Raw genomic sequence first — 26773 nt, forward strand, 5'->3', positions numbered from 1 at the left:
CTATAGGGATGCTGATGGCATCTTTGCTACCTGCTGAATCATGCCCCTAAATATGAGAAAGTCAAATTGTGACTGGAATTTTTCTAATACTAAGAAGTGCTGATTCCCTATAGCCAATTAAAGTTGTGCTAAAAGTTCAACATTTTATAGCATTTGGTAGTAAGAAGTGATATTTAGCTTTGGTTTAGTGATACCCTAGGGCAGAAGTTCTCAAACTTTGCAGTATATAAGGATCCCCTGGGGAGCTTGTTAAAATTTAGGTCCCTAGACTCCAGCCCTGAAGGTTTGGATTTAGCAGGTCTTGGGAGTGGCCAAGAATCTGCATTTTAACAACCTCACTCTGTTTGGCACCCTGAGTCATCTCTCAAGAAGTTACAAAATTCTCCTAACAAAAACTGTTGTCACTCAACTTAATTTTTAAAATACTATTTCACTTAGAACAAGTAGGTGTTATGAAACCTAATGATTGATCTTCAGAGTTCCAAAGCAGTTAGCCATACTAGTTTAGATTCCCTAGGTGTGAACTAAGATGTAACATGCAATGAGCAGTATACAGAAGCTTATATTAGATTTCTTTCAATTAGAAGTTATGAGTTACACAACTTCCATTTCCAGGTCATCTGTGAATCCACAGATGGTATTAGATAAGAGAGGTAGACCAGGCATAGCTACCTAGGGAATTTCACAAGGTTCTTAATAATCATTTATTGCCTACTGTGCCCTTAGTGATGTTGCTCAGGATCCCATTAAGTTAGCTGTGAATATAGTAATTGGTCCCTGGACAATAGCCAGAGGGTGTTAAATCCTGTGTCTCTACCCTTTCTGGTCATGTTAGAGACAAGATAGAAATTGTTGCATATATTCCTTTCTGGGGACAAGGCTGCCTGTGCTCCAAAGGAGATTTCTTAAAACACAGCAGGAGTCCCTAGAGAGTCTTCCTCTAATTCAGGCAAGCACTTATGACCTACTTTTGAAGGTAATTTGAAAATCCCATCAAACACAAGCAATCAAAATCCAGCTTCTCCACAAGGTATTTTGTAGACCTAGCACTGCATCCTTTCTATCTGCTCATACCAACAGCTTGAATATATTTTGGTTAGGATTTTCCCCTCCCTTTAACGATAGTTAGGTAAGATGGAGAATTTCTAGTTTCTGGACACAATGCAACTGCACAAATGAATATGATAATGATGTAAATTGGTTCTTCCTGTATGTAACAAAAGGAATCAGATTTGTTGACTTGGTGTTCAAATTCAGACAAAGTTCAGCAGATTGCAGAATGATAACACCCAAGCCAGAGGTTCTTTCTCCTCCTTGGAAGCCCCATGCTTGTGGTTTATGTAGTACCTTTTGAAACTTTTCAAAGCACAACTTTGGTAAGGCAAAGAAGAGATTCATAGGGCTTCCCTGGTGGCGCAGTAGTTGAGAGTCCGCCTGCCGATGCAGCGGACACGGGTTCGTGCCCCGGTCCGGGAGGATCCCACGTGCGTCGGAGCGGCTGGGCCCGTGAGCCATGGCCGCTGAGCCTGCGCGTCCGGAGCCTGTGCTCCGCGGTGGGATGAGGCCACAGCAGTGAGAGGCCCGCGTACCACACACACAAAAAAAAGCGATTCATAGAAACTTCCAGAGTTGGAAGGTACTTTAAAAAACATCCAATCCTGTCTCTTACCTAATTTTTTTTTTTTTTGCGGTACGCGGGCCTCTCACTGCTGTGGCCTCATCCCACCGCGGAGCACAGGCTCCGGACGCGCAGGCTCAGCGGCCATGGCTCACGGGCCCAGCCGCTCCGACGCACGTGGGATCCTCCCGGACCGGGGCACGAACCCGTGTCCGCTGCATCGGCAGGCGGACTCTCAACTACTGCGCCACCAGGGAAGCCCTCTTACCTAATTTTTGAATCTCATCTTGCTCTACTTTAACTCTCCCACTTAATTGTCAGCCTCTTAAGGGAGAAGTTTCTATTTTACTCATGCATTTTTATTCAACATGAAATTATATTAATAATCAAGTTTAGCTTCTTGAGAAAGAAGGCTTCATTTTGCACAGTTGGCCTAAATAAATATTTGTGAGCTTCATCACTAAGTTCGCTTGTTTTTCTCATTCCCTGTTTTCTGGTTGCCTGGGTTTGGCTGCCACGTTTCCTCAGTTTAGATCCTTGCCCTGTCACTTACTAGTTGTGGTCCTCGGCAAGTTACTTATCCTCTCTCTGCCTTAGTTTTCTTTTCTCTAAAATTGCACTCAATAAATGATAGCATTATCCTGATCACCACCAGCCAGACTATGCTGTCCTAATTTTCATTGTTTCAAGGTGTCTTTTACAAAATTTATGTCATCGCCTCTAATTTACTGGTGCTTTTTTGCTCTCCCTAAAGTCAGTCTGCATTTTATACATTTATTCATTTCTGACTGTTTCTTCTGAGTATATATATCCTGGGTAAGAATTATATGGCAGCGTTCTAGTCTTTGGGAAGATAGTTTGAAGGGTTGCGAAATTCATAGCATAACGCAGGTTGTGATGCAGCCTGGAATGATCCTAGATCTGTCGCTTACTTCAGTTTACCTCCTTAAACCTCAATTCCTCACAAGTAAAGTGGAGATGATGATAAATTGTACCTATGTTATGAGGTGCAGTATTAAATGATTATGTAAAAGCATTCAGAATGGTGACTAGTATATAAAATAGATTGCCATGCCTAAGCCCCTCTCTAAGAGTCTGATTTAATTGATCTGGGGTTGGGCTCAGGCATCTGTATATTTAAAAAACTTTAGGGGACTCTAAGGTGCAGTGAGGATTGAGGACCACCAGACTGGATTATTCTCAAAGTCTAGCCTCATTAGCAGTGTTACCATCTTAAATGCTTGTGCTTCCTGTCCTTTCATTTTACAGTTTAAGTTCTATCTAAATAATACTGTGGGAAGACAGAAGTTATTTGAAAGCTGTTGAAAGTAGGACAAATTAATAGTTACAATTATTTAGTAACTATTATACTGAATATACTGAATATATATATTATGAATATACTGAATATACTTTATTATGGTAGTTTCCCCATAATTCTAAGACAGGCAGTTTTTCAATTGAAAATATAATAAAGAGTTTTTAGGCTGCTTTGACTCACTGCCCTACAACATAATATGGAAATCACTGGTTTAAAAAAAACCAAACTTCATGATTCAGTTAACAGAGTCAGGATATGTATGCTCATGTAGAGCAGAGGAGTTAATTAATTGGGTGTTTGGAGTCTGATATATTGTAATAAATTGGGTTATCAGGTGGTGACTCAATTGGGCTGTTGAATGAATTAGCACCCCTTAAATGTGGGAAGTTCATATTTAGCTTTATCACTCCTGTTAGTGAACGGATGGCTGTATCCAAAAGATCAAAGTACATTTCTGAAAAAAATCCAAGTAGTTAGTATCAAAGAATAATGAGTATCAGAGGCATTATGGCCCTATCATGTAATGTTGCTAATGCCCTCTATAATACTGACTGCAGACAAATGGGGAAATAGTAAGAGGAAAACTAAAATCACCTGTAGTTCCATATCCTAAAAAACCATTACTAAGAACTTTCTACAAGACAATAAATAATAAATGATGTGTTTTATTTCTGAATATCACTTTTTTATTCATAAATAAATTATGGGGAAGAGTTGAAAAAGGCAAGGATTTAAATTTATTTACGGAAAAAGTGCAGGATTCCAAAAATGCTTCAGAGGAAATTAAATTCACTAGTGATCTTTTAGGGCGTGGCTCAATGAGTAATTATTTTTTGAATGAATTAAGGAAGAACTAAACATAAAGGCATATAAATATAGTCTCTAAAACCTTAAGTCCTTTCTTTCTCTCTCTCTTCCCAGACTTATTCCAAAATCTCACTTTTTTTTTCTGTATTCTTCCACTTGGGAATTTTAATTTTTAAAAGTGGAAGAAAATTTACTGCTGATTATGTCTTCTTTTCTTACAATTAGAAAATATGGAAGCGTGCCTGGGTAGAAGTAGGCATACACAGAAAGAATAGGGAGAGCTGTGCTTACAATTCTTGGTGCTGGCTGATGTTTTCCGTTTTGTAAAGTCTTCTTTAAAGAGAGGGACAAGCACACCTTATGTTGCCAAAGTATTCCTGGAGCCATCGTACAATGAAGGCTGCTTTTGGTACCCATTAGAGTTCACCATTGGGCCCAGGTACTTACCATGCAGGTGCTGAAAGTTCATTTTTTGATTCCCAATCCCTCTGTGGCACTGATTACACAATTTGCCAGGCCTAGTACAAAATGAAAATGTGGAGCCCCTGTTCAAAAAGCATGAAAAGTAAAATCTAAAGCTTTTTTCTTTCTTCCACAGTCTTTCCAATTTGTAACGTTGTTTTTATTTGCTATTTCATGTTTCACATCTGCAGGCATAGGGACGCTTAACCTGGCAAATGCAGATTCTGAAAGAGTCCCATCCTGTGACTAAACACATATACCACCCACCAGCTGCTGGCATCCCCCTTCCACCAGCCATGGGACAGACCCATGTCCTGGAAGGAGGCAGAGAATTCTTGCCAGATATCTCCCTTTTCCCTGGGCTTACTGCCCACAGGAATCCATGGCGGACGGGGGACCGCTGAGGGTAGTGCCACCTCCATGCTGGAACTTGCTAAATACCTTGATCAGAGGTGGGTAAGAGTCTCTCTTTCACCCACAGTTACATTGTGAACGCCCTGTGGCACTGCCAGTCTGGGACTGGGATGCCTGCCACATGCCTCACCCTGAGATGTCTCAGGGAGCTATGCAACCCTTCCGTCTATGCTCACACCCCTGCTGGTCTGGAGTTCAGTAGTAATAGCTGGGTGAGGACCAGAAGGGTTGGGGTGAGGGTTCTAAAGTGCCAAGGCAGCTGAGAACCCATCTCAGTGAGGCAGGGAAGTGGGCTGGTGGGTAAGTTGAGGCTCCAAGCTCCTAGTGCATGGGCTGTGGTCTCATAGGACTTCACTTAAAAAACACAAAGGCAAAGATAAAATTATTAAGAATTTCAAGATAGAGTATTAAATCTCATGGCAGGGAGAAGGGTCTTCTGAGCTGGTATCCTGTGTGACCAAACTGGTTGAACACCAATGAAGCAGGCCTGGACCTCTAGAATAACCTTTCTGACACTGAAATGAAGAAACTTTTTTGAAAGAGTGAGAAATACTTGAATATGACTTTTATTTCTTGTATAGCAGTGCTTCTCAACTTTAATGTACATATGAATCATCTGAGGTTCTTGTTAAAATGCAGATTCTAATTTAGTAGGTCTGGGGTAGGGTCTGAGATTCTGTTTTTCTACCAAGTTCTCAGCTGATGGCCAGAGCTGGTCTTGGAACCACTTTTCCACCGTCTCCACCCCCACCATTAAAACATTTTATTTGAAAATAACTGTAGACTCACAAGAAGTTGCAAAAATAGTTCACAGACTCCTATGTACCCTTCACCCAACTCCCAGGGGTGACATCTTGTATGTAATACAATAGGTAATAAGATTGTAATATAATATCAAAACCAGGAAATTGACATTGTATAATAATGTAAACTATACTACAGACTTGATTCCATTTTCATCATTTTATACTTGCAGACATTTGTGTGTGTGTGTGTTTGTATGTGTGTGTGTTTGTGTGTGTGTATGGGATGCAATTTCATTCCATGTATACATCTGTGTACCTACCACCATAATCAAGATATGGAACTGTTCTCTCACCACAGAGAAACTTCTTCATGCTACCCCTTTAATTCATGCCCCCCAAAGGTGTATACAGTACATTGGAAATTCTCAATAATTCATATAATCATAATGCCTATTCTTTTCTTATAGTGAGAATTGTCTCTAGAATGCAGCAAACCATGAGGTGGCAGTTCCAAGTTCACTGAAGCAGTGAGGTAAGATGAAGCTTAGGGAGCAAAAATAACACTGGTCATTGGAGGGAAATAGAACATTCCTTGTCCTAGTACCATCCACTCATCCTGGAGTGTGCCTTGCATGACCAAAGTCAAATGCAAATTTGGGAGAATCATTTTACTTAAAGGGGCCATGATGAAAATAAGAACCAGATACACCCAGTTGAGCTCCAGGACTTGGTATATAAATTGATAAATATTAATTGGTAATGATGAAGTAAGATGTTTGTCATAATGTTCAGAGGACTTGCTAATTGCCTTATCTGTGTATCAGACAGCCTCCAACTTCCCACGTAAAACTTGTTACCTAAGAAATACCCTGTAAAAAGCAATATGTATCAGAACTTTGGTAAATATGACTCATAATTATCAGCAGTCCCAAGAGACTATGCCTGCTTCTCTTTTCATGTTGGTGGTATAGGCTAGTGGTTAAGCATATTACTCTTATCAGCCGTGTTACCTTGGCCAAGTGACTTAACATCTCTATGCCCCAGTTTCCTTATCTGTAAACTGAAGATGATTGATTAGAGGCCCTAACTCAGGGTCGTTGCAAGGGTGAAGCACTTAGAACAGTGCCTTACAGAGTATAAATGCTCAGTGTCAATTAATAGTATCATTAATATTAGGACTGGGCCAGCCTTGGGTATCATCTCCCAACAATTGCCCCAAATTTTGCTTCTTTCTGTCAAAACTATTAACATCAGTAAATTTTATATTGAACATATATAGATTTTAAAGGATAGATGTTCTTTTAAATGTAATGCTTCACTGTACAGACTAAGGTTAAGCACATAGGCTCTGGGTTCAAGTCCCAACCCTTACTAATTATAGACTAATTGTACAGCTTGGTCAAGGAAATTCCCTAAGTCATAGTTTCCTTATCTGTAATCAGGGGGGGTAGTAAACAGTACCTTAAACTTGTTGTAATGATTACATGAAGTAATTCATGTAAAGTTCTTGGTATATAATTAACACTTTATTGATATTAGCTTTTTAAAATTTTTTTAAAAACTGATCCCTGGTTTTCTTAGTAAGTGTAGATAGCTCACGAAGTTCCAGGGGTACTTGGGAGAAGTGACCTTAAACCAAATATAAAAGAGCATTTCTCCAGCCCAGTGACCGGTCACACCTTGAGGACAGAGGACTTGGAGCACCTAATGAAGTAGATTTCCAGGTGCTGCAGAGACTAATTGCACCCCCCCCAATATCCATCCTCTTCTTCCTCTTAGTAATTAAACCCTGCCACTTCCAGTGTTAGGAGGGCACGTGGCCAGTAGAGCCAGAAGCCAGCTATTCCCAGCTTGCCTGGTAACTAGCTGTGGCCATATTTTTCTGGGAATGGAATGTGCACAACTTCTGCACTTCCTGACAAATTGCTTGCCCTCTACTTCCTTGCTTTTCCCTTCCCTCTGATGAGAATGTGATAGCCCATGGACATGGTCAGGCACCAGCTTCTACCATACAAGCAAGGCCATGTCCCAAAGATTGGCAGAGTAACAAGACAGCATTAATTTGATTCCCTGGACAGCTTTGTGGAATAGAGCTGCCTTCTCCACGTTGACCAGCCTGTGCTGTACTGAACTGTTAAATGAGAAGGACGTAAACTTCTGTCTTGTTGGTACCACTATATTTTGTAGTCTCTTGGTTATATAGCAGTTTAGACTGTATCTTAACTAATTTATCAGGCCCATCTCCAAAGATATTGAATGCTGGGAAATGTGCATTTTAATAAGATCCTTCAGTAACTGTGGTGATAGCAATTTAGGACTATACTTTGAAAAACACAACACCATTGTGCTCTAAGCAAAATGTAAGTTTTGGAAAGCAGTCTAGAATTTAGAAGACAGGATCATCCCTTGTTAAAATTTTATTGTATTGGAACTGAAATTTCTTCAAGAATTCTGAAATAATTAACATGCCACCTCATTTCATTTTATATTAGCAGTGAGATTACTTTTTGAGTTAAAGTAGTTGATTTGTGAAAATGAATGCCCAACGTGTTATTTATAATGTTATTCATAATGATCAAAAAGAGTGAAAATAATATGGTATTTATCAGGCCATTTGTTCAATTCTATATCATGGAATTAAAAGGATGAGGTAATTCTCTATATATTGACTAAGATTCCCAAGATGTATTAAGCTAAAAATAAATAAATATTGCAAATAAAAGAAACAAGACACAAAAGAATACATATGGTATGACTTCATTTATTTAAAAATCTGAAAATAGGAAAAGTTATAGTCCTTAATGATGTGTGCTTAGGTGGTAAAATTAAAAAGAAAAACAAGGAATTGATTACCCTAAAAGTCAGGATAGTGGAAGTCTTTGAAATGGAGGGTGGGAGAGGGTAGTGATTAAGAGTCATAAAGAGGGCCTCTAAGAGGCTGGCAATGTTTTGCTTTTCCATCTGGGTGGTGATTGCAAGGGGGTTCACTTTGTTGTTTTGTATACTTATCTATGTATATACTGATTTCACAATAAGAACCTATTTCATATCTACATTAAGCATATATATATTTTATATATATTCAAGTGTATATTGGGCATATATATGCATATGTGTGTGTATATGTATGTGTATTGTTGTGTATTCATAGAAAATTTCACAAAGGGAACACACACGGAAAGAACTATGGACATTTTTTATTCCCATATTTGGGTAGTGGGACTGTGTGATAGGGAAATTTTTACTTTATATTTTACAACTTGCTTTCTACCATAATTTGCATTTTCTCCATAATCATGTGTTACTTTGTTTTAAAATACTCCCTCAAATATTCTATGTGCATATGATCACTCCATTTTTATATGCTTCTGTATTATTGGCATTTTCCTCATAATCATGTGTTACTTTAAAAATACTTTCTCAAAATTTGCATATGTACATGTCTGTGTATACATATGTGTATACATATTTATATATGCTTGGAGAGTTCTGGGATGATATTCGTAAAATTCTCTATGTGGTCACCTCTGAGGGGTGCACCTGGGAGTAATGCATTAAGAGAGGGGAGAATTTTCACTTTTTACTTTATATACTTCTGAGTTGTTTGAATATTTTCTTTTACAATGAATATGTAGTACTTTTAAATTTATAGCACACACCCAAGGTGGTATATAGTATATTTCAGCATATTTTGTTTTATAGGCAGAATAGACTTGGAGAGATAGAAAGGGTTCTATTTAAAAATGTGTCTGACTTGGCTGGGGGTGGGGTGGGAGTGGGGGAAGGCTTGTCTGTAGGAAAAGATACCATAGAATACAAACTTACACTCTTACCCCAATACATAAATTCCAAAGCCTCTGATAATGGACTACTCTGATGGAATCTTTGAAATTAAACCACCAAGGTAGGAATCCTCAAAACCAAGCACAGGTCTTGGCCTATGGAAGGTAATCAAGTGTTATTTGTTGAATTTATTAATAAACAGTACAATATTTAAGTGATATTTCACTTGCTAGACTTTCATTGCTTGGTAATGCTATATGCTTTATAATATGTTAGGTTTTTTTTTTTTAGTAAGAGGATTGAGAGGTGGAGAACATTATTGATAGGATACAAGTGAGTGATTTAATCTGCTTTTAAAAGCATAGGGTACTTTTCAAATTGTTAATTAACAATGATACTGTATCCTAATTGTTCTGTGAAGCTCAGGGTAAGTGATCTAAAATTCAATAGGAATGACTTAGCCAGACAAGAAAAATTCCCTTGAAGACAAAATGTATTATAGGGAAGCAGCACTAGAATTAGTCAAAGCTCTGATACTGAAACTCTATCTGTAGTCTAGGTAGGTTGAATACTTTTTCGTTGATAATTAGATATTGCCAACAAATGATAATCAATAATAATGTTTTGTTGGCAACAGCGGCAATCAAGTATAGAGATGCAGAAGTGAGCTACTCACTGAAATAGAGCTTTTTTCAAATAACGTCCAGCACTGATATAAAACTCTGCTGCTCACACAGTAGCAATTATCCACATGTGGCTTCTGAGCACTTGAAATGTAGCTAATCTGAATGGAGATGTCTTTTGTCAAATACACACTAGATTTTGAAGACTAAGTTTGAAAAATAGAATGTAAACTGTTAATATTATTGTTAAAATTTTAATGTTTTAATATTGATTACATGTTGAGATGATAATATTTTGACTGTATTGGGATGAAATTATTAAAATTACCTTCACCTGTTTCTTTTTATTTTTTAAATGTGGTTATTAAAAAAATTAAAATTACTAATTTGGCTCACATTTGTAGCTCATTTGTGTTTCTGTTAGACAGTGCTGGTACAGAAGGTTTGAGTTCAGAGTGAACCAAGAACCAGTGTTTTCACCTTCCTTATTTTCCAGACAAGGAAAAGCATCCCAGGGAGGGAAGTGCTTTGCTCAAAGGTGTAAAAATGGTTGCGAAGAAGTGAGGAGTAGAGCCTCCATCTTTCGATTCTCTGTCTCCTGTTTTCTAGCTTATGCAACTGAGGCTGAGAAACAGACTCACTACACACTGGACACAGTGTTCCTTTAACCTTTTATGAGCTAGACAATGATTTTTTAAAAGTTCTAGGTATTTGGAATAGGATTGAGGGTAGATAGCGGTTATAAGATTTTAACACTTTATCTTACATGCTTTTGTGTTATTTTTAAGCCTTGGGCATATATTACTATTAAGAAAGTGGGGGGAAAGGCCTGGAGTGGGGACAGGGAGTGAGGTAGGTGTAAGATTCAAAAGAAACCTTGGCTTATAATTCAAGTCTGGAGATGTTTGAAGTGGCTTTTTTCTACCATTATCTTCTTTCACATCTCTAACATCCTTAGCTAATTCTTTCTGCTCTCTTTGGGGTGTTTTACTTTTTATATTACTAAAGCAAAATCTACTGGGACTAATTTTTGAATCTGCAGCTGTAGCTCAAAAAACCTATGTTTTGTAACTTTTGTAAGCAGCAGGCCACAGTAATGATTGGTGTTTTTGTCTCAAGAGAATTCAGGTCCTGCCTTCTAAAAGGCACTTGCCAACAGACTAGATGTTTCTATTTGAAGCCATTTGCTACGATAATCCTTGAGATTTTTTTGCTCATTGCTTTCAGAGCTGTTAGTTCTAAAGGCAGATTCTTGAACACAATTTCAGTTAGCTTCAGAACATACACAGCCTCCTTATTGGCACAGCTGTGCTGAGTTCCTGAATGAAGAGATGATTTCCATAGTGCATTTTATAGCCACACACCATTCCTAAGGATAATTTAAACCACAAATTATTTTTATTTGTTATTTCTTTATTGTAGGAGAGAGAGGCATACTTGACTAGTCTGAAGGGTAATGTTTACGGCAGCATTTTCTATTTTTTTTTTTTTTTTTTTTTAATATATTTATTTATTTATGGCTGTGTTGGGTCTTCGTTTCTGTGCAAGGGCTTTCTCTAGTTGTGGCAAGCGGGGGCCACTCTTCATCGCAGTGCGCGGGCCTCTCACTGTCGCGGCCTCTCTTGCTGCGGAGCACAGGCTCCAGACGCGCAGGCTCAGTAGTTATGGCTCACGGGCCCAGTTGCTCTGCGGCATGTGGGATCTTCCCAGACCAGGGCTCAAACCCGTGTCCCCTGCATTGGCAGGCAGATTCTCAACCACTGCGCCACCAGGGAAGCCCCAGCATTTTCTATTTTTGTGGCGGTTTCCTTTGCATTGTTGACTTTCTTTTCAACCCCCAGAACGCAATTTAGTGGTCTCCTAGCCCAAGACAAGGATAAATGCAGGTTTCCAGTGCTTATTAGGAAACTTGGAGTACGTATGAGTATGGTATAAATTCCTCTGTTCCACTTTTGGTCAATATTCTCATTTTCTCTTCTTATTTTATCACTTTCAAGCCTTTACAACCCCTGAAACAAAAAATACTGGCATGCCTAAGAGATTTCACAGGTTTGGTTCCAGATCACCACAATGAAGAGGATATCACAATAAAGTGAGTCACACGAATTTTTTGGTTTCCCAGTGCATGTAAACATTGTGTTTACACTATATTGTAGGCTATTAAGTGTGCAATAGCATTAAGTCTAAAAAATCAAGGTACATACCTTACTTTAAAAATACTATATCTCTGGACTTCCCTGGTGGCTCAGTGGTTAAGAATCCACCTGCCAATGCAGGGGACATGGGTTCGAGCCCTGGTCCAGGAAGATCCCACATGACGCAGAGCAACTAAGCCCGTGTGTCACAACTACTGAGCCTGAGCTCTAGAGCCCACGAGCCACAACTACTGAGCCTGCGAGCCACAACTACTGAAGACCATGTGCCTAGAGCCCGTGCTCCACAACGAGAGAAGCCACAGCAAAGAGAAGCCCGTGCACTGCAACAAAGAGCAGCCCCCACTTGCTGCAACTAGAGAAAGTCCATGCGCAACAATGAAGACAACACAGCCAAAAATAAATAAATTTATTTTTAAAAATAATAAAAATAAAAATACTGTACTTCTAAAAAATACTAACCATCATCTGAGCCTTCAGCAAGTTGTAATCTTTTTGCTGGTGGAGGGTCTTACCTTGATATTGATGCCTGTCTTAAGGTAAGACAGCAATGAAGTTTGCCACATCAGTTGACTCTTCCTTTCACAAATGAGTTCTCTATAGATTGCAATGCTGTTCAATAGCATTTTACCCACAGTGGAACTTTTTCAAAATTGGAGTCAATCCTCTCAAACCTGCCTCTAATTTATCAACTAAGTTTATGTAATATTTTAAATTCTTTGTTGTCATTTCAGCAATTTTCTCAGCATCTTATTCTACCAGGACCTGCTTCTACCACAGAACCTACTTCTACCAGGAGTAGAATCCATCTCAAGAAACCACTTTCTTGGAGAAGTTCCCTGGAGGCCTAGTGGTTAGGATTCAGTGCTTTCACTGTGGAGGCCTGGATTTGACCCCTGGTCAGAGAACCATTCCACATGCTGCACAGAGTGGCCAAAATACCAAAAAAAAAAAAAGAAACCACTTTCTTTGCTCATCCATAAGAAGCAACTCCTCGTCAGTTCAAGTTTTTTTTTCATGAGACTGCAACAATTCAGTCACATCTTCAGGCTCTAATTCTAATTCTAGTTCTCTTACTATTTTCACCACATCTGCAGTTACTTTCTGCACTGAAGTCTTGAACCCCTCAAAATCATTTATGGAGGTTGGAATCAACTTCTTCCAAACTCCTATTAAGTTGATATTTTGACTTTTCCCATTAATTACTAACGTTTTTAATGGCATCTAGAATGGTGAATCCTTTCCAGAAGGTTTTCAGTTTACTTTGCCCGGATTCATCACAGGAATCACTATCTATGGTAACTGTAGCCTTATAAAATGTTCTTAATAAGACTTGAAAGTCAAAACTACTTCTTGATCCATGGGCTGAAGAATGGATGTATTAACAAGCATGAAGACAACATGAATTTCATAGTACACCTCCATCAGAGTTCTTGGGTGACCAGATGTCAATGAACAGTAATATTTTGAAATGAATCTTTTATTTTCTGAGTAGTAGGCCTCAAAGTGGACATAAAATATTCAATAAACCATGTTGTCAACAAATATACTTTCATCCAGGCTTTGTTGTTCCCTTTATAGAGCACAGGTAGAGTAGATTTAGCATAATTCTTAAGGGCCCTAGGATTTTTAGAATGATAAGTAAACATTGGCTTCAACTTCAGGCCACCAGCTTCTTTGGCCCCTAATAAGAGAGTCCTTTGAAAATTTAAAGCCAGGCATTGACTTTTCCTCTCTGACTATGAAAGTCCTACAGTACATCTTTTTCCAATTGAAGGGTGTTTCGTCTACATTGAAAATCTGTTGTTTAGTGTAGCCACCATCATTCATGTTCTTAGCTAGATCTTCTGGATAACCTCCTGCAGCTTCTACATCAGCATTTGATGCTTCCTTCACCTTGCACTGTGATGTTATGGAGATGACTTCTTTTTTTAAACCTCATGAACCAACCTCTGCTAGCTTGAAACTTTGCTTCTGCAGCTTCCTCACCTCTCGCAGCCTTCATAGAATTGAAGAGAGTTAGGGCCTTGCTAACTTACGGTTAAGGTTTGGCTTAAGGCAGGGGTCCCCAAGCCCCGGGCCATGGACCGTTACTGGTCCACGGCCTGTTAGAAACGGGCCGCACAGCTGGAGGTGAGCAGTGGGTGAGCAAGCAAAGCTTCATCTGCCGCTCCCCATCGCTCGCATTACCGCCCGAACCACCACACCCCGCCCCCCGCCCCGCCCGCCACCACCCCGCCACCTCCATGCGTGGAAAAATTGTCTTCCACGAAACTGGTCCCGGGTGCCAAAAACGTTGGGGACCGCTGGCTTAAGGGAATGTTGTGGCTGGTTTAATCTATCCAGACTACTAAAGCTGTCTCCATATCAGCAAAAAGGTTGTTTTACTTTCTTATCATGTGTGTGTTCCTTGGAGTAGCATTTTTAATTTCCTTAAAAGAACTTTTCCTTTGCATTCACAACTTGGCTGTTTGGCACAAAAGGCCTAGCTTTCAGCATATCTCAGCTTGCAACATGCCTTCCTCACTAAGCATAATCATTTATAGCTTTTTTTTTTTTTTGCTGTACGCGGGCCTCTCACTGTTGTGGCCTCTCCTGTTGCAGAGCACAGGCTCCGGACGCGCAGGCTCAGCGGCCATGGTTCACGGGCCCAGCCGCTCCGCGGCATGTGGGATCCTCTGGGACCGGGGCACGAACCCATGTCCCCTGCATCGGCAGGCGGACTCTCAACCACTGTGCCACCAGGGAAGCCCGAGAAAATTCATTTTTAATTCTGTTCTGGAAAACCCACTACATTTGTTTCTGTCAGGTAAACAGCAGGCCTTCTGGCTTGAACAGAGAAGTGAAGGAAATCCAGGAACCAGCTGTTCTGTGGAGACTTTTTTTCCTGTTCCTATACACCTGTAAATGAGTTTACCTAGAAGTAAACAAACAAGTGGGAACAGCTAATCGATTGTTCAAATAAGGATCTCTCTTCCTCTCCCTACCCCATAAGCTCTGAGGCCCACTTAGCATTGAGTCCATTTTTTGAAGTAGAACATTAACTTTTTCCTGCCCTATTTTTAAGTACCACAGGTACTACTAGTGAAGCTGTGTGTGTGTGTGTAAATGTGTGAGTGTGTGCATGCATGCATGTGTGTTATGGAAGAAGAAGGGGCAGAGGGGGAAGAAAGAATTAGCACTGGTAAGGGAAGTCACTAAATATCTGTCAGCAGGAAAAGAAAGGCTATAGATAGGATGTGTTTTATGATTTTATTATCAGTAATGTTTATTTCAGGTATTTTGATATATCTTCTATTCTAAAAATTCTTTAGTGTCATTTTGATTTGCCCACAGTGGGTAAGAGCACAGGCTCTGAAGTCAGACCTCATGAGTTCAAACCATGTTCCAGTATTTCATAGTTGAGTGACCTTAAGTCTCAGTTTCTCCATTTACAAAATTAAGATAAATGTTAGTATCTACACCTCATGGGATTGTTTCAAGGATTAAATGAAAGAATACATGTAAAGTTCTTAGTACAGTGTCTAACACCAGATAGATGCTAAATTAATTTTAAAAAATTATTTAGAGAAAAGAAAGGATATTTTATTTTCAGTAAACAAGTGATATGATGCTTTTAACTACAACAAGTTTAAGAGATATATTCCTCACAGGAGTTCTAACTCTGTTTGAAAATGTAATGCTCTTAGCCCTTTGTCATATCTTCTAGAATGAGTAGGCCTCTTTGTTTCTCAAAGAACATTTATAGTTTCTGTGTTACATAAATGTTCTACTTGTTCTACTGTACTTGTTTAGTTAAGCACAGGCCTAGCAGCTGGGGAAGTGTCAAAGTCTGAAGAGCAAATGAATTGTTGATTTGCGCTACTGTCTGTTAAAAATTGCTAATAAAACAAAGCAGTCTTACAAACAAGGAAAGTAGTGATTCTTGAAGGCAAAGGGACCACAGCCTACCTCTTAAATTCACTTTGTATTTGTTTTGTCTTCCTGCAACGATGTTTTTGTTGGCAAAATTACTTTATTATTTTTTAAAATCTGAAAACATGGCATGTCTTTTAGGTTTTTTATTATTGAGATATTTCACACTCTTTGGTTTTGTTATGCAGTGTGACAGTGTGACATACTTAAAAACTAACTCCTCAGTGAGTGGAAGGTGTTATCACTTAATTTTAGTAAGGAAACTGTATTGGTTCATATAGCTGTTCTCCCAGCTGAAATAACATAGCAGATAGGTGCTGTTTGAATACTGTTAATTGCTGAAAGTTCTTAAACTAGTAAAAAGGCCTAATTAGCTGGAATCCAAACAGTAACCCAAAGAGACCAGACAACTTTTGATAAGATAAACACTCTACTAACCTTATACATTCCCTTTGGATTATCTTCCAGTGGTATGAAATGTTAAACTAAAATTTAGTTTTTATATTTAGAAAGACTTCAGGAAAAATTGTTTGGGATATTTGAAACCAAGTTAAAAGTTGTTATGTCCAGTGTATGATTTAGTAGATAATTATTAGTAATTCTGGCCCAGTATCATTTAGTTCATGAGAGCTGAACAGTAAAGGTGAACCAGTTCATAACAGAAAGTCCTGATTTATAAGATCACATTGTACCCTGTCATTTCTGTTTGGGCTATTGCAAACAAACAGTAGTAACTCTAACAAGGGAATGATGAGCTTTTAAGAAATAAATATAATATAGGTTCTTTATTAGGCATCTTAAATCTCAAAACTAAAAAGCTTTCTAGGATAAAACTCCACTTTTACTTAGCATTTGAAATTGTCGTTGGAAAAACAACTCTAAAATTCCTTCCATTTCCCAGGTTTTAGAGCATTTATATTAAAATTAACCTTGTTTGGGGTGTTTTATTTAATAAATTTTAAATTGTTTTAATGAAATATTGCTCTTGTGAACCATGCCATCCCCTTAACCCTAGAAATGGAGGCTGGGACACAACAAAAATGACCAGAATGTGATATCATATCCAAAGAGTCAGGAGACAATCAGTTTTAGAGTACTACCAACTCACTTTGCATACTTAGACAAATATTTAAAACTCTCTGTGCCTCCTATTGATAAGGAAATTTTCTTATCTATGAAGTACAGGGGGTCAACTAGTTTTCTAAAGTTTTTTCCAACTCAGAAATTCAATAATAAGGTAAATTTTTTTAAATTGAAAAAATTTTTGTTGTTTTCTTGCCTCACTATTAAAAAATAGCAAATAGGAAGAAGAAGAAGAAGAAAACTACAGTCTCACTATCCACCACTTAAAATTATGGCATATTAACTTCTAGTCTTTTGTTCTATGCTTAAAAAATAATAGAGTTGAACTCATATAGCATATACATATGCTTAACATTATAATACTGAAAGCTTTTCATAAAATCATTTTAAATTAATTAATTAATTAATTAATTTTTGAAGTATAGTTGATTTACAATACTGTATTAATTTCAGGTGTACAGTGTAGTGATTCAATATTTTTATAGATTATACTCCATTTAAAGTTATTACAGGTTAAGGGTTATAATTCCTTGTGCTATACAATATATCCTTGTTTCTTATCTGTCTTATACATAGTAGTTTTTATCTTTTAATCCCATACCCCTAATTTGCCCCATCCTCTTTCCTCTCCCCACTGGTAACCACTCATTTGTTCTCCATACCTGTTCTGTTTTGCATATACATTCATTTATTATTTTTTAGATTCCACATATAAGTGATATATCTGTCTTTCTCTTTCTGACTTATTGCACTAAATAAGCATGATATTCTCTAGCTCCATCCACATTGTGGCAAATTTCATTCTTTTTTATGGCTAATATTCCATTGTATATTTATATACCACATCTCCTTTATCCATTTGTCTGTTGACGGGCACATGGGCTGCTTCTGTATCATGGCCGTTGCAAATAATGCTGCTGTGAACATTGGGGTGCATGTATCTTTTTGAATTAATGTTTTTATTTTTTTCTGGATCTATACCCAGGAGTGGAATTGCTGGGTCATATGGTAATTCTGTTTTTAGTTTTTAGAACCTCCATACTGTCTTCCATAGTGGCTGCACCAATTTACATTCCCATCAATAGTGTCCAAGAGTCCCCTTTTCTCCACAACCTTTCCAACATTTGTTTTTTGTAGACGTTTCAATGATTGCCATCCTGACAGGTATGAGGTGATATCTCATTGTTGTTTTGATTTGCATTTTCTAATAATTAGTAATGTTGAGCGTCTTTTTGTGTGCCTATTAGCCATCTGTACATCTTATTTGGAAAAATGTCTATTCAGGCCTTCTGCTCATTTTTTGATTGGGTTGTTTGTTTTTTCATATTGAGCTGTATGAGTTGTTTATGTATTTTGGATATTAACCCCTTGTCAGTTATATCATTTGCAAATATTTTCTTCCATTCTGTAGATTGTCTTTTCATTTTGTCAGCAGTTTCTTTTGCTGTGCAAAAGCTTTTAAGTTTAATTAGGTCCCATTTGTTTATTTTTGCTTTTATTTCTTTTGCCTTAGAAGACAGATCCAAAAAAATATTGCTATGATTTATGTCAAAGAGTATTCTGCTCATGTTCTCTTCTAGGAGTTTCATGGTTTCAGGTCTTACATTTAGGTGTTTAATCCATTTTGAGTTTATTTTTGTACATGCTGTGAGGAAATGTTCTAATCTCATTGTTTTACATGTAGCTGTCCAGTTTTCCTAGCACACTTGTTGAAGAGACTATCTTTTCTCCATTGTATATTTTTGCCTCCTTTGTTGTAGAATAATTGCATAAACATCATTATTAAATGGCTGTGTGAATATAATTATTTCTTTTCCTATTGGACATTTAAGTAGTATCATTTTTTTACATTGTAAAAAAATGTTTTAGGGAAAATATTTGTATAAGGGTCACTCTTCCGTCTGACTCTATTTAACATTGTTTTCATTGGATAGAGTGTCAGAAGTGTAATTACTAGGTCAAAGATAATAATTTTAATGCTTTTTGTGTTCCAAAAGAGTTAACCAGACTGTATTCCCATCAAAAATATATTACTCTACAGAGTTATGCCTATTCTACCACAGTGTGGGCAGCATTGAATAATTTTACCAAGATTTTAATATTATTCTCCCATGTTTGGTCTTTTAGGATTTGAAATTTCAACCAAGTATAAAGCCATCAATTTCATATAGTCAAATTAATTTGCTTCAGAGAAAAAGTCTGTTTCATGATCACAAACTATCTATTGATTGTTGGTGAACTTTAAGATTGCAGGTTGGGTCAGCACAGATTGTGATTATGACTCTATTATAAGGGTATTTTAAGGATAATAATATAAATTTGTCTGTCCACTTTTCCCTGTCTACCTTTAAAAAGTATTTGAGGCAATGTTGGGCTCTGTTTTCAGTAACGGCTGGGTTAGATCTTACTGAACTGACCTCATTCTGGTTAACAACTGTAGACTCTAGAACATGTGAGTAATAATAATAATAATAATGTAGCTACTTGAAGGCACAGGGCAATGAACGGAAGCGGGAAGATCCTGGTAAGAAATATATTCTTAGAGGAGGTGAGAGAAATTAAAGAAGACCTAAATAAGTAAAGAGATAAACCATGTCCATGGGTTGGAAAACTCCACGTCGTTAAGATGGTAACTCTCCCCAAATTGGCATGTGGAGTCATTGCAATCCCAATCAAAATCAAAGCAGGCAAGCTTCCCTGGTGGCGCAGTGGTTAAGAATCCGCCTGCCAATGCAGGGGATACAGGTTCGAGCCCTGCCGGGAAGATTCCACATGCTGCGGAGCAACTAAGCCCATGCGCCACAACTACTGAGCCTGCGCTCCAGAGCCTGCAAGCCACAACTCCTGAAGCCCAGGCACCTAGAGCCCATGCTCTGCAGCAAGAGAAGCTACCACAATGAGAAGCCCATGCACTGCAACAAAGAGTAGCTCCCGCTCACCACAACTAGAGAAAGCCCGCACACAGCAACAAAGACCCAACACAGCCAAAAATAAATAAATAAATAAATAAATAAATAAAAAATAATCAAAGCAGGCTTTTAAAAAGGAAATTGACTTCAAGGTTAACATCACTAGTGATGCCATGTGGATAGTAGGTCTCCCCTGATATTATGTGATGAGAAGTACACTTAACCTCTGTGGCATTATTTTGAAAACCCATAACCCCAGTCTAATCATGAGAAAATCATTAGATAAACCAAATTGGGGGACTTTTTTTTTTTTTTTTTTTTTTTGCGGTATGTGGGCCTCTCACTGTTGTGGCCTCTCCCGTTGCAGAGCACAGGCTCTGGACGCGCAGGCTCAGTGGCCATGGCTCACGGGCCCAGCCGCTCCGGCAGCATATGGGATCTTCCCGGACCGGGGCACGAACCCGTGTCCCCTGCATCGGCAGGCGGACTCTCAACCACTGTGCCACCAGGGAGGCCCTGGGGGACATTTTACAGAATACCTGACCAGTACTCCTCAAGACCATCAAGATCATGTGTGAAAAACAAGGGAAGTCTGAGAAAAAGAGATAGGGGAAATGTGATGACTGAAAGCAATGTGGTATTCTAGATTGGATCCTGGAACAGAAAGAGGATATTCATAGAAAAATCAGTGAAATCGAAATAAAGAGTTTAGTTTAGTTGATAGCAATGTATTAATGTTGGTTTCTTAGCTTTGACAGATGTACCACAGTAATGTAAGATGGTAACATCTGGAAACAGAAACTGGGTGAGAGATATATGGGAGCTCTCCATACTAACCTTTGCAACTTTTCTGCAAATCTAAAATTATTCAAAAATAAAAAGTTTATTAAAGAAAAAAGAAATTGACAAGCTTGTTTTAAGATGCATGGAAAGGCAAAGGACCTAGATTAGCCAAAACTTTTTTTTTTTTTAACATCTTTATTGGGGTACAATTGCTTTACAATGGTGTGTTAGTTTCTGCTCTATAACAAAGTGAATCAGTTATATATATACATATGTTCCCATATGTCCTCCCTCTTGCGTCTCCCTCCCTCCCACTCTCCCTATCCCACCCCTCCAGGCTGTCACAAAGCACCGAGCTAATATCCCTGTGCCATGCGGCTGCTTCCCACTAGCTATCTACCTTACTACGTTTGTTAGTGTGTGTATGTCCATGACTCTTTCTCGCCCTGTCAAAGCTCACCCTTCCCCCTCCCCATATCCTCAAGTCCGTTCTCCAGTAGATCTGCGTCTCTATTCCCGTCCCACCCCTAGATTCTTCATGACATCCTTTTTTTCTTAAATTCCATATATATGTGTTAGCATACAGTATTTGTCTTTTATTTCTGACTTACTTCACTCTGTATGACAGACTCTAGGTCTATCCATCTCATTACAAATAACTCAATTTTGTTTCTTTTTAAGGCTGAGTAATATTCCATTGTATATATGTGCCATATCTTCTTTATCCATTCATCTGATGATGGGCACTTAGGTTGTTTCCATCTCCAGGCTATTGTAAATAGAGCTGCAATGAACATTTTGGTACATGACTCTTTTTGAATTTTGGTTTTCTCAGGGTATATGCCCAGTAGTGGGATTGCTGGGTCATATGGTAATTCTATTTGTAGTTTTTTAAGGAACCTCCATACTGTTCTCCATAGTTAGCCAAAACTTTTTTGAAAAAGAAGAATGAGGTATTTAGACTACCTAATTTCATGATTTATTATAAAGCTACAATAATCAAGACTGTGTGGTATTGGCATAAGGATAGACTTACGGAAATGGAACAGAACAGAGAGCTCAGTAATAGATCTCCATTATAAGATCAAATGAGTTTTGAATAATGTGCCAAGGTAGTCCAATGGGGAAAAGGATAATCTTTTTAACAAATGGTGCTAGAACAATTGAATATCTGTCTGGAAAAAAGGAATTTTGATTCTTACATTAACCTTACACAGGAATTAACTTGACATGAATCGTAAACCAAAATGTAAGAGCTAAAGCTATAAAACTTCTAAAAAAGTAGTAGAAAATCTTTGTGACATTGGGTTAGGCCAGTGGTTCTCAACCAGGGGCAACTTGTGCTTCAAGGGACATTTGGCAATGTCTGGGGACATTTTTGATTGTCACAATTAAGGTGGGGAGCATGCTATTGGTATTTAATGAGTAGAGGCCAGACATGCTGATAAATGTCCTATGATGCACAGGACAACCACACAACAAAGAATTATCTGGTCCAAAATGTCAATAGTACAGAGGTTGAAAAAGCTTGGGTTAATCAGAGTTCTCAAATAGATCACAAGAAATCAGAATCATAAAAGGAAGCAATTGACAAAATTGACTTTATGAAAATTTAAAACTTTTGTTCCATGAATGATGCAGTTAAGAAAATGAAAAGGCATCACAGACTGGTAGGAGGTATTTGCAAAACATATATCTGACAAACTGCTTGAATTCAGAATATATAAAAAAACTCTTATAACCAATAATAAGAAAAATAAACAACCTAATACAAATAGGCAAAGGATTTGAACAGATACTTCAAAAAAGAATATAAGAATATGACCAATAAGCACATGTAAAGATACTCAGCATCACTAGTCATCAGGGAAAAGCAAATTACTACACATTTGATAGAATGACTAAAATTAAAAAGCCTGTCAACATCAAGTGTTGATAAAGATGTGGAGTAATTGGAACTCTCATACATCGCTCGTGGGATTGCAAAGTGGCTCAGCTACTTTGGAAAACAATTTGACATTGCCTTATACAATAAGCATTTACTTACCATAGGACCCAGCAGTCCTACTTCCTAGGTATTTACCCATGAGAAATGAAAACATATGTCCATACAAACACTGTGAGAGTATGTGCATGTTTATAACCCCAGTACTCATAATAGTCTCAAATGAAACAATCCAATTGTCCATCAACTGGTTAATGGATAAACAAGTTGTAGTATAACCATACTATGAAATTCTATTTGGTAATTAAAAACGGAATGGAATATTGATACAAAATAACATGGATGGGGCTTCCCTGGTGGCTCAGTGGTTGAGAGTCCACCTGCCGATGCAGGGGACACGGGTTCGTGCTCGGGTCCGGGAAGATCCCACATGCCGCGGAGCGGCTGGGCCCGTGAGCCATGGCCGCTGGGCCTGCGCTTCCGGAGCCTGTGCTCCGCAAAGGGAGAGGCCACAACAGTGAGAGGCCCGCGTACCGCAAAAAAAAAAAAAAAATAATAATAATAATAACATGGATGTATTTCAAAAATCTTAAGCTAAGTGGAAGAAGTCACAAAATTATATTCTGTATGATCCCACTCATGAAATTCTAGAAGAGGTAAAACTGTAGTGACGGAAAGTAGATCAGTGGTTGCCTGAGGCTGGTTGTCAAGGGAAGGGATCAACTGCAGAGACGAAATTTTTTGGGGTGCTGGAAACGAGACAGGCTGGGACCTGGGACCCTTTGCTGCAGAGCTTGCACCTGGACAAACGTCTCTTCCAGCAACAATATATAAAGAAACTATAAGGGACTAAAAATAACTGCATGCATGTGCAGTTGGGGCAAATTATGGACAACAAGATACAAAAAGCCCCCACAAATCCAACTGCCACTTCTGAAGAGCTGGCAGCAAAAACAGGGTGTCGGGAGCAAAAGTAGGGTACTGTGCCTGCCCCCTGCACTCAACACTAGCAAAGGGGTGGGCAAACCTAAGCCAGCCCTTCTGGCCTGACCCCTGGACATACCCCTATCCTCACCCCATATAAGGAACCAGCTTGCACCCCCCTTGGGGAGCAAGCAAAGGAACGTGTTACTTGCTTTCACTACTCCCTGCTACAGCAGGGGCCCCAGTAAAGCCTTGCCTGAGTTTCTTGTCTCACCTCTTATCAATTTCTATTGATTGGGAAAGGCCAAGAACCCTGATCGGTATCAGAAATGTTCTATAACTTGATTGTGGTAATAATCTACAATTGATTATATGCAATTGTGAAAACTTATCAAACTGTATATTTAAAGGGAGTAGATTTTATGTTAAATTTAACCAATAGAAATATAAACTGAAAAAAATAACTTGAGACTTTGAAATTAATAACATGCTAGTAAGAGAAAATGAACCAAATAACAAAGGAAAAAAGTTAATTATACCAAAAAAACACCCCAAAACAGCTAAAGGTAATTATTGCAATTGAGCAGTAAATTTAGCTTCAAGGTTCCTGGTAGATAATAAAGAAAGGAAAGCTGCATGTTCTATATACTTTTCATTATGTCATAAATGGAAGAGTATTTGCCTGTCAGAAGACTACACATTTTTACAATCGGGAGAGTAATTTTATGTGAGAATCTTCACATAAGAACGTTAAGTACCACACTGGGCAATATTTTCTAAAGGACATTAAAAAGTTAGAAATATTCTTCATACGGTTGATTCTTATAATGACCATGAAGAAACCTTTTTTTTTTTTTGGAAACAAAAGTAAAGTACATAGCTTCCCATTGTTCAACCCCTTGGAACAGCTTTTTGGATGTCAGTAACCTGATCAAGACAATTGATATGAGCTCAAGAACAAAGGAGGTGTGGTTTAAGCGCACGGAGAAGGAGTGAGGTATGATCTAAAAATGAAGCTTGTAGGTGTTGACAATTTTATAAGAATAGAACACCCACCCCAGTGGAACTCATCCCACCCCACATAGGGTTTTATATGCTTAAATGTTTAGACAAGCATGGTGTTGAATTCCTAAATTTTATATCACAAGGAGAAAAGACAAGTTCTATTGATAAGTATCAATAGTTACCTGATGCTTCTATAGAACTTTAATATGAATCATGTACAATGTTTTAATTTGAGCTGTCTGCAGCCTGATAAGGCTGCCAAGTTATCTTCAAGGTATAACCTCAGATAATTACATTAGTTGACCTATTGAATTATTTACTATTTTCCATCTGAGTGATGCTAAAATTTGTAGGTGGAAAATGAGTATTTGGGTCTTGGCATACATGATACTGGATTATTAATTTCTGAAGCAATTGATCAACAGATTCAGTTACTTCTTGTGGTTTTAGGTCATTAGCAAAGGGGAGGATTTTTGCATTCCCATTTACTGTGCCAGTTCAGATTGCTTAGGTATTATTAAAGGAGAGGGCACTTTGGAAATAGTTATATTAAGTTTTTTTGGGGGTTAGCCTATCTGCTGTGAAGTGCTCATCCCTTCCTATTCCAAACACTTCTGCAATTGATTGAATGTTTATGCCTCTCCAAAATTCATACAGTGAAATCCTAATCCCCAAGGTGAAAGTATTGGGAGATGAGGCTTTTGGGAGATGATTAGTTCATGAGGGCAGAGCCCTTTTGAATGGGATTAGTGCCTTTATGAAGGAGACCACAGAGAGATCCCTTAGCCGTGTGAGGATGCAGGGAAAAAGACAGTCTATGAAACAAGAAGTGGGCCCTCACTAGACACCGAATCTGCTGGGGCCTTCGTATTGGGCTTAGCATCCAGAACTGTGAGAAGTAGTATGTCTGTTGTTAGTAAATCACCCAGTTTATGGTATTTTTGTTATAGCAACTGGAACAGATTAAGACAACCTCCTACATTCTATGCAAGACTCAGATCTGGGCAATAAGAGTACTGTTTACCCCTGGCCACAGTACAAAGCAGTGTAGCAGAGTGGCTAAAACCCTAGATTCTGGAGTTAGACTCTGTGGTAGACATATGACATTCATAGCAGCTCAAAATCTCTTGACCATCCACTCCATGTTTTGATATCTCCCTCCATTGTGAATTTCACCTTCCCAAGGTCGCATAAAAACAAAACTAAAAAGCTACATTTCCCATTCTCCCCTGTAGTTAGTGTCTAGATATGTGGCTTGAATGATACCAGTTTGCTGCATCAAGGAAGACCTTGACTCAGAAGTGAGCTAAGGGAGGAAACAGCCTGGTCACAAGGCATCATTCTACTGGTTCCAGAGTGGATGGCAGAAGCCAAGTCTTTTTAGGATCAGCAGTGGCAACAGCAACTTGATTCATCCCGTTCTTGAGTGTGATGCTTAGAGAATCCTAAGACAAAGCTTCAAAACTGGTTGACCCAGCTTAAAGTTCTAGCTGTAAGACCCAACTCAAGTATTTCCTCTATGATACTTTTCCTGGCTCTGGTAGATCAATTTCATCCTCCTTTGTGTCCTCCTTTAACAGTGATCATTATTTTCATGATATCAATAATTTTATAGTGGTTTCTTTAGAGACTGTTTATTCTAGAAGCTTACATGTAAAAATTATCATCACTGAAAATATTATACAAGAGCACTCTGGCACATAATTACCAACGAACCTAATGGAGACATCCATTATTCTACTGTGTTATGTTTGTTTGTGATGTGGGACTCTCTAGGAGCACAGCAATGATTCTTATTTTGTGATAAGTACCTTGTTATTATGGCACATGTCTGATTGTTATTACTATTGAGTTCTACAGTTCTGTATATAAAGTACTGCATTTCATTAAAAATTAGGCTTTCAAAAAAAAAAAAAGATTACCTGTAGAACTTGTTAAAATGTGTATTCCTGGGCTCTACTCACAAAGATTCTGATTCGTTTCGCCTGAGAGGGGTCCAGGAATCTGCCTTTTAAAACTCTTCTGGTTATTCCGATGCAATCGGTCCACTGGCCATACTTTTATAAACACTGAACTATACTTGAAATCCTTACACATCTTTCATCCTTATATATCTCATTTATCAATGTTAGCCCAGTGTCTGGTATATTGTGCGTACTCTGTATTTGCTTAATAACTGAATTTGTTCATTGCATGATAAATAGTAAAGGACAGAAATATTGAAAACAGTGACACTTTACCTATTTTGTTCAAAATCTAAGAATTCTTTGGAACCAAAGAAG

Source organism: Phocoena phocoena, chromosome 3, assembly GCF_963924675.1.
Source record: "Phocoena phocoena chromosome 3, mPhoPho1.1, whole genome shotgun sequence".
Classification (NCBI taxonomy): Eukaryota; Metazoa; Chordata; class Mammalia; order Artiodactyla; family Phocoenidae; genus Phocoena; species Phocoena phocoena.